The sequence below is a fragment of the Neofelis nebulosa genome (assembly GCF_028018385.1).
Source record: "Neofelis nebulosa isolate mNeoNeb1 chromosome Y unlocalized genomic scaffold, mNeoNeb1.pri SUPER_Y_unloc_3, whole genome shotgun sequence".
In the NCBI taxonomy this organism is placed as follows: domain Eukaryota; kingdom Metazoa; phylum Chordata; class Mammalia; order Carnivora; family Felidae; genus Neofelis; species Neofelis nebulosa.
In genome coordinates this window covers 153,383-162,500 of record NW_026691919.1, presented here as the reverse complement: position 1 = coordinate 162,500, position 9,118 = coordinate 153,383, and positions in this window count along the sequence as shown.

Genomic DNA, 9,118 nt, shown 5'->3' with positions numbered 1-9,118 from the left:
CCTCTTAGGACTACATTTGCTGCATTGCAAGAGTTTGACTATTGTGTTTTCAATGTCATTTGCTTCCATGACTTTTTAATTTTGTCTTAATTTTTTGGTTAATCCATTCATTCTTTAGTAGGTTGTTCTTTAACCTCCTATGCATTGTCTTTCCAAATTTTTTCTTGTGCTTTACTTCAAGATTCCTAGTGTTGTGGCCTGAAACAATGCAAGGTATGATCTCAATCTTTTTCTCCATTTTGAGGGAAGATTTGTGAGCCAATATGTGATCTCTTCTAGTGAATGCTCCATGTGTACTTGAAAATAATGTGTATTCTAATGTTTTAGGGTGCAATGCTATGAATATACCTGTTAAGTATATCTGATCCAGTGTATTATTCAAAATAATTGTTTCCTTGTTGAATTTTCCCTACTGTTATTGTATTATTATGAATTAGTTTGTTTTTGTTAGTGAATTCATATATACATATTTGTGTGATATAAAATAGGGGGATTTTCTTGATGGAAAGACCCATTAATTATTTTATAATGCCCTTTTAAATTTCTTTTTACAGTCTTTACTTTAAAATCTCATTGTCTTATATAAGTGTGGCTACTCTGGCTTATTTTTGACATCCATTAATGGGTTTTGGTTTTTGATCCATTCTGATACCTTGTGTCTTTTGAGTAGAGAATTTAGTTCATTTACATTTAGGGTTGTTACTGAGAGATATGTGTTTAGTAGCATTGTGTTAGCTGTAAATTTGGTATTCCTGTGATTTTCTCTTTTCCTTTTTATTATTTTTTCCTGTTTGTCCTTTTTCCCCACTCAAAGAATCCCCTTTCATATTTCTTGCAGGTGTGATTTAGTGATCACATACTCCTTTATGTTTTGTCTAGGATACTCATTGTCTCTCTTTTACTCTGAACTATAGCCTTGCTGGATATATTCCTGGCTGCATATTTTTCTGCTTAGCAGTTTGAATATACCCTGCCATTCTCCTCTTGTGTGCCAAGTTTTTGTGAATAGATCTGGTCTCTCCTTGTATGTTAAAGGCTTTTTTACCCTTGTTGCTTACAGAATTCTACCCTTGTCTGTGTATTTGACTATGATGTGCCTTACAGCAAGGTATTTTCTAGAGTCCTCTAGGCTTTTTTCCAAGCCCAGCTAGAATTCTTATTATTGTTGCAAATTCTAGTTCAGAAATCTTATGTATATCTGTATTGACTACATTCCTGACCATGTTTTTTTCCTGTTCTTTATTTTCGGATTAATTCCTTCATCTTGTAATGTTGGAGGGATCAAATAATAAAATAAAAATTGAAAAATAGAAAAAAATAATAAAGAAAGATAGATCTTGCATGTGTTTTGGTCTGCTTGTTAAAAGAAGCCTAATAGAAAAAAGAAAAGACAAATGATAAAATAGAACAGAACAGAATAGAATAGAATAGAATAGAGTAGAATAGAATAAAAAATAAAATAAAATAAACATTAAAAATAAATTTCTACCTCATTTAAAGGAAAAGAAGGGGCGCCTGGGTGGCGCAGTCGGTTGAGCGTCCGACTTCAGCCAGGTCACGATCTCGCGGTCCGTGAGTTCGAGCCCCGCGTCGGGCTCTGGGCTGATGGCTCGGAGCCTGGAGCCTGTTTCCGATTCTGTGTCTCCCTCTCTCTCTGCCCCTCCCCCGTTCATGCTCTGTCTCTCTCTGTCCCAAAAATAAATAAAAAACGTTGAAAAAAAACAAAAAAAAATTTAAAGGAAAAGAAAAGAGAAACGAAGAGAAACCAATATACAAACAAAACTCAAAGGAAGCTAGATCCTTATAACACTCTAGGATCAGTAGAACTAGTGTGTGGAAAGGGTTTGTGCTATCTTCTGTGGGAGATGCCTGCTGCTCTGATAATCAGGCTGAATTTCCCTAAGGGAGATGTGCATGAAGGGCACAGGCAGACAGGGCTTGATGTAAAGACTCATTCTCTACTTGGTGGATCTGTTTATCTCATTGAGGTTCACCAGTGCCAGTGGAATGGGGGTGAAAATGTTTTCACTTTGCTCTATTCTCTGGAGCAGAAAGTACATTCTCTCACAGATACACAATCCAGCATGCCTCCTTGTCCCTGTTTGTGTCTGAACTATCTATCTACCTAGTGGTGCCACCTTCCTGCATTTTATCTCAGGAATGACTGTGTTTCAGAACTCCACACTTTACAAACCTCTGTGGCTTGGACCCATACTGATCATCTGGGGAAGTATAGCTGCACTATGGCCAGTGCCCACTTGTCACTGGAAACAGTTGAATGACCACACAGTGGCAATAACTTGGAGTTTATGGTAAAAGGCAACACATAGTGCCACCATGGCTTGCTGCCTGTGGGTGTCATCTTTGTTCCTGTACTGGTGAATGGGGCAAACACTGTACTGGGTCTTTTGCTCATGGAGAGACCATACTATCTCTACCAAATGTAATCCAAACAGGGGAACAGCTTCTCCCCATGTGACCTAGGGCAATCTCATAACACAGGGCACATTCCAGGAGCTTCACCCTGCCTTCTCTCCAGAGAAACACAAGGCCCTGATGTTCAAAGCTTCAGACTCTGTACTCTGCTATTTATAAAATACTGCTCTTATTGAAACTCTCTCATTTCCACCCTGTCAATGGTTTGGGGGAACATTTTTCTTGTGCAGTTGCTTGCATGCATTTTTTTACTCTTTTTTTTTCCTTCACTTTTCTCTAGCTCACCTTTTGGTGTAAGGGATCCCTCACCACCACAGCATTCACAGCTCTTTTCTCCCACAAGTCAACACTCTGCAATTCCTTCCTTCCATAGGTGGTCTTTCTGTTTGTGGTTGTGCATCTGTGTTCTCTAACACTTCCATAGATTCGTTTGGTGTTCAGAATTATTTGATACTTACTTAGCTATTTGGGGGAGGGGCAAGTTTAGGACACCCTAATTCTCCACCTTAATGTCCTCTTAACAAAAATTTTAATTTCCCTTTGATTACATATGTTATGTAATAACTAAATCGATGTTCAAGTGTGTATCAAAAGTAAAGGGGAAAAATAAACTATAAATAAAGAAAAGAATTTTAAAATATATCCAACAAGCAATTCATATCCAAAATATACAATGAACTTATATACTTAAGTGGTAGTAGTAATAATAATGATAATAAAAGCAATAATAATAATTATAAAAATATGCAAAGACCATGAAGAGATATTTTTTTCAGAAAAGAAATGCAGATAGCCAGAAGCTATATTAAACAGTGCTCAAAACAAATAATCGCTTAGAAATTCAAATCAAAACCACAACGATATATCACATTACCTTGTCTTATGACTAAACAAAAGACATAAAGCTTTGGTGGGATTATGGAAAAAGAACACTGTTACACTGTTTCTGGGATTGCATATTAATACATACATTAGTGTAAACAGTATGAAGTGTCTTAAATTTAAAAAAAATAGACATTAAATGAAATCAAGCAATGATGTTTCTGTGTATATATAAAAATACATTTTGGGGCGCCTGGGTGGCGCAGTCGGTTAAGCGTCCGACTTCAGCCAGGTCACGATCTCGCGGTCCGTGAGTTCGAGCCCCGCGTCAGGCTCTGGGCTGATGGCTCGGAGCCTGGAGCCTGTTTCCGATTCTGTGTCTCCCTCTCTCTCTGCCCCTCCCCCGTTCATGCTCTGTCTCTCTCTGTCCCAAAAGTAAATAAAAAACGTTGAAAAAAAATACATTTTTAACAATATGTTGAAGAGATAATTTCACTCCCATGTTCATTGCAGCATTGTCTATAATAAGCAAGATTTGAAAGCAATCTAAATGTGCAGGCAAGGGTCTAAGATGGTGGTGGAGTAGGGGACTCTTAGCTCATCCCATCCCTTGAACACACCTGCATAATTATAAAATAATCCTAACTAGCATACAAATCAAACTGAGGACTGGCAGCACAAACTTACAACTAAAGGGGGAGAAAAAGTCAAATCAAAGATTGTAAGCATTGTTGATACATGGTTTGGGAGAGAAATAGATTACAGTTAATTAAGAGGGTAGTAAACTGTGGCTGTGGAGAAAGACAAGTGCCAGAGGAACACACAGGGGAATGAACAAGAAAAACATTTCACCGGATACATTGCCTAATTAAATGATAGGGGCTGATTTTTTTTAAGTCTTGCAACCATCAGGGTGTAAGAACTAGAGTTTTTAAGTTCAGCAGGCTTCACGGGGATACAGCCCTGAAGTCAATGCTCTAGTCCTACAGAGAACCAGGTAAAGGACACTACAGCAGATGGCATGGAAATGGAGATTTGAAGAATGTTTGGCGCATATATGAGGGAGATTATTTGCTCTTCCTGGAGTATATCCCTGAGAGGAAGAGTTCAAGTAGATGCCTGTGTAGACAAAGGAGCTGGCCTGCACCATTTTCTCTCCTATCCATCAGCATAAACACAGAGCCACCTGGGGAAAGTAGCTCAGCACCAACACTTAGTGCCTAACTTGCTTGCACCAAAATACACACCACTGAACTCTTGTGTGAAAGTCGTTTTCAGTCAAGATTCCTGCAATGTAGTATTATGGGATCTCACCCCTAGAATACCAGCCTAGCACCCTGCCCATGCCACACAGCTAAAGCCTGAGTTTTGAAAGCCATCAGGGTTGGCTGGAATACAGCCTGGAGAGCACTGTGCTGTGCCTGGAGAGGACAGCCAAGCAACATTAAATGGACAATATAGAAATAGCAGTCTGAATAACACCTGGAAAAAATAGGAGGGTGAATATTCCCTCTACTCAGAGTGCTTCTCAAAAGGCAGCATGAAAGGAGGTACCATCATGGGGAAAGGGGTGTTGACTGGTGCCATTTTCCATCATCAAACCTCAAAATACACACATAAAACCCTGCAGTAAGCAGCACAATGCCAACACTAACTGCCTAGTCCACTTACACCAGGAGCCACAACCCTGAGCTCTGGTGATACTGCCCTTTTTGGTCAAGTTTGTCTCAGTCCCATTGTGGTGGGCATATCCACAGCACATCTCCTAACCAGAGAATTCTACAGGGATTCAGTTGTTGTAGAAGTAGTATCAGATCTCATTTAACAAGCAAGGCAGAACATACCTAGTTCTGGCCAGAACTATCTAGTAAGAACCATACACTGTCAACTGCAGGCAAGGAGAGCTTCTTCAGAAGACAAGCCAAGGGATAGAGAACCCAAGAGCAGAGCATACACAGAACATACCAGAGACACCTTGTATGCACGAGGCCATGATCACTATAAGAATTATTTAAGAAGCCAGAACTCTCAGAAGCAGGAAAATAAAGGGCTTTTCTAACACCCAAAGGAAGACAAAGACTTAGACAAAATGCTAAGATGGCATTCATCCATCCCAAATTAAAGAAAAAGATAGTCATCACCAGAAATCTATGCAAGACAGGTATAAATAACATGCATGATGGATAATTTAAAGCAACAATCATAACAATACTCACTGGGATTCAGAAAAAAATGGAGAAGTCTGCAGCAAGGCCTTTACCCCAGAGATGAAGAGTTAATAACAATCAGTGGGAAGTGAAAAATACAATAACTTAAACTGGAAATAAACTTGATGCAATGAACACAAACTGGAAGAAAAAAGGAAGAGATAAGTATTATAGATGCAATATATGGAAAATGATCTGAGAAAAATAGAGAAAGAAGAGTTATAGAACACAAAATAGACTTAGGTAAATCAGTAATGCCATCAAATTAAAAAAAAAAAAATTTGTATTATAGGAATTCCAGAAGAGAGAGAACAGGGACTGAATTTCAAGATACAACAGGTGAAAATTTTCCTAATTTGGGGAAGGAAACAGACATCCAGAATCCAGGAGGCACAGACAATTCCCATTAAAAGCAATAAAAGCATGCTGACACTAAGACATTTTGAAACTAAATTTGCAGAATATATCCCTAAATAAAACCTCCCAACAGCACCAAAATAAAGAATATCAATATTTTTCAAGGGAAGATGCATAAGGCTAGCTACAGATGTCTAAGCATAAAACTGTAATGCCAGAAGACAGTGGCATGACATATTCAAAGTGATGGATGAAGGGAGAGGTGCTGAATGGGAAATATCCACAGCCACAAAGACTCTATCCAATAAGGATATACTGCTGAGTAGACTAAGAAATAAAAGACTTTCCCAAACAAACTAAAATAAGAATTTCATGACCACTAAACCAGTCATGCAAAAGTAATAAAGGGGAAGGGGAATCTAAGAGGAAAGGAAAGATGAAAAGTGACAAAACAAGAAAAGAACAGATTAAAACTCCAGAAACAATGAAAAAATAAATAACAGAATGGCAATACATACATATCTATCCATAATCACTCTGACTGTAAATGGACTAAATGCACCAATCAAAAGATGCAGGGTGTCAGAATTGATGTAAAACCGGGACCAATCTATATGTTGTCTATAATAGACTAATTTTAGACCTAAAGTCACCTTAATATTGAAAGTAAGGGGATGGAGAACAATTTATCATGCAAATGGAAACCAAAAATAATCCAGAGGAGCAATCCTTATATAAAACAAACTAGACTGTAACAAGACATGAATAGTAAAACAGATTATCCAACAAAAATATCTAGTAACCTTAAAACTTATGTCCCCAACTTGAGAGGACCAAATATATTGCATAAGTTAATAACAAACATAAACAAATTGATGGCAATAAAATAACAGTGGTGAACTTTAACATTGCACTTACACAATGGACAGATCACCTAGGCAGAAAATTAGCAAGGAAACAATGGCTTTGAACTACATGATGGACAAGATGGACTTAACAACATATATTCAGAACATTGCATCCTAGAGCAGCAGAATACACATTCTTTTCAAGTGCACATGACCCATTCTCCAAAATAGATCACAAACTAGCTCACAAATCTTTCCTCAGTAAGTCCAAAAATATTGACATCATGCATGCACATTTTCTGACCATAACACCATGAAACTTGACATATACCACAAGACAAAAGTTGGAAAGGCAAAAAATGAATTGAGGGTATATTACATGCTACTTAGTTAATAGTTCAACCGAATATTAAAGAATAAATTTTTAAAATCCATGGAACAAAGTGAAAATAAATACACAACACTCTAAAACACTTGGGACAGAGCAAGACAAATTCTGAAAGGGAAGTATATAGCAGTAAAGGCCTACCTTAAGAAGCATGAAAAATCTCAAATAAACGAACAAAATTTACATTCAACAGAGATAGAAAAAGAACAACAAATGAAGTCCAGAGCCTGCAAATGGAAGGGAATAATAAAAATTAGAGCAAACAGAAATGATGTGTAAAGTAAACAAACAAACCAAAACAAAATAGAACATATCAATGAAACAAGGAGCTGGTTCTTTGTAAAAATTAACAGATTTGAAAAAAATCCTAGGGATGCTTATCAAAAAGAAAAGATAAAGGTCACATATAAAACCACAAATGATAGAGGAGAAATAAGGAACACCATAGAAATACAATTATAAGAGAATATTATTAAAAAAATATATGCCAACAAATTGAACAACCAAGAAGTAACAAACAAATTCCTAGAAACTTGTAAAATACCAAAATACTGAAACAGGAAGAAATATAAACTTTAATGATTGAGAACTAGCAAATATATTAAGTAAGGAAATAAAAGTACCTGAAAACATTATGGCGGTTCCTCAAAAAATTCAAAATAGAACTACCTTACGAACCAGCAATTGCACTACTAGGTATTTATTCGAAGAATACAAAAATGTTGATATGAAGGGGCCCATGGACCCCAATGATACAATGCACTTCTTCATCGCTTGTTATAGACCTGGTTTAATATCTAGTTTCTTATGTTTTGGATTTTAGCCTTTTGGACACGTATCAGCCCCTCATCTCATTGTGATGATTTTCACTTCCTTTTTTCTTCTTTTTTTTCTCCAACGTTTTTTTTTTTTTTTTTTTTTTAATTTTTTTTTATTTTTGGGACAGAGAGAGACAGAGCATGAACGGGGGAGGGGCAGAGAGAGAGGGAGACACAGAATCGGAAACAGGCTCCAGGCTCCGAGCCATCAGCCCAGAGCCTGACGCGGGGCTCGAACTCACGGACCGCGAGATCGTGACCTGGCTGAAGTCGGACGCTTAACCGACTGCGCCACCCAGGCGCCCCGATTTTCACTTCCTTGAAGATGAGTGAGTTTGAACATCTTCTCATGTGTCTGTTGGCCATCTGTGTGTGCCTCTGTGCTTCCTGGATTTTGATGTCTGTGTCTTTCCCCAGTCTAGCAAAGTTTTCTGCTATGATTTGTTCACATAACCCTTCTACCCCTATTTCTTTCTTCCTCTTCTGGGACCCCTATGATTCTGATGTTTTTCCTTTTTATGAGTCACGGATTTCTCTAATTCTTACATCATGCTCTTTCAACTTAATCTCCCTCGATTATTCTGCTTTGTTTTTCTCCATAAGTTTGTCCTCTATATAGCTGATTCTCTGTTCTGCCTCATCCATCCTTGATGCTGCTGCATCCATCTGTGATTGAAACTCAGTTATAGCATTTTTAATTTCATTCTGGCTATTTTTTACTTCTTTTATCTCTGCAGAAAGGGACTCTAGTCTACTTTCGACTCCAGCTACTATTCTTGTTATCATGATTCTAAATTCTGGCTGAGACATATTGCTTGTATCTGTGTTGGTTAAATCCCTGGCTGTCGTTTCTTCATGCTCTTTCTTTTGGGGTGAATACCTTCGTTTTCTAATTTTGAAGGGAGAAAAGGAATTAATTGGGTACAAAAATTGAAATTAAAAAAACTAAAATTAAAAAATAGTAAAATTAAAAAATTAAAAACACATACATACACACAAAAAATCAAATAAATGATGCTCGATTCTAGGCGTGTTTTGTCTGGGTGCTGAAAGTGGTTTGACAGATTAAAGGGAAAAAAGCGAGAGGGGGTAGAAAAAAAAAGAAAAAGGAAATCATTTGAGAATTTGAAAAAATGAATACACTGAAGTAGACTAAAATTAGATGATGGGATAAAATAGAATTTGAAAAAATTTACACAAAAGTAAAGAATATAGTAGAAAAAATTTGAAGAAAAATACTTT